Raw genomic sequence first — 311 nt, forward strand, 5'->3', positions numbered from 1 at the left:
TGGTGTCAGCTAGTAGAGGGACACTGGTGTCAATTGGGGACATTGGTTATAGTGGGGGGCGGGGCATTGGTGTCAGTTGGGGACATGGTATAGTAGGGGGGCATTGGTGTCAGTGGGGGACATTGGTGCCAGTGGTGGGCACAGGTGATAGTAGGGATTGGTGTCAGTAGGGGACATTGGTGATAGTGGTAGATATTGGTTATAGTAGGGGGACATTGGTGTCAGTGGGGGACATTGGTGTCAGTGGAGGGCACTGGTGATAGTTGGGAATATTGGTTATAGTGGGGGGACATTGATGTCAGTTGGGAATA

This window comes from Nanorana parkeri, unplaced genomic scaffold, assembly GCF_000935625.1.
Source record: "Nanorana parkeri isolate BGI_ZX_2015 unplaced genomic scaffold, ASM93562v1 scaffold126, whole genome shotgun sequence".
Taxonomy (NCBI): domain Eukaryota; kingdom Metazoa; phylum Chordata; class Amphibia; order Anura; family Dicroglossidae; genus Nanorana; species Nanorana parkeri.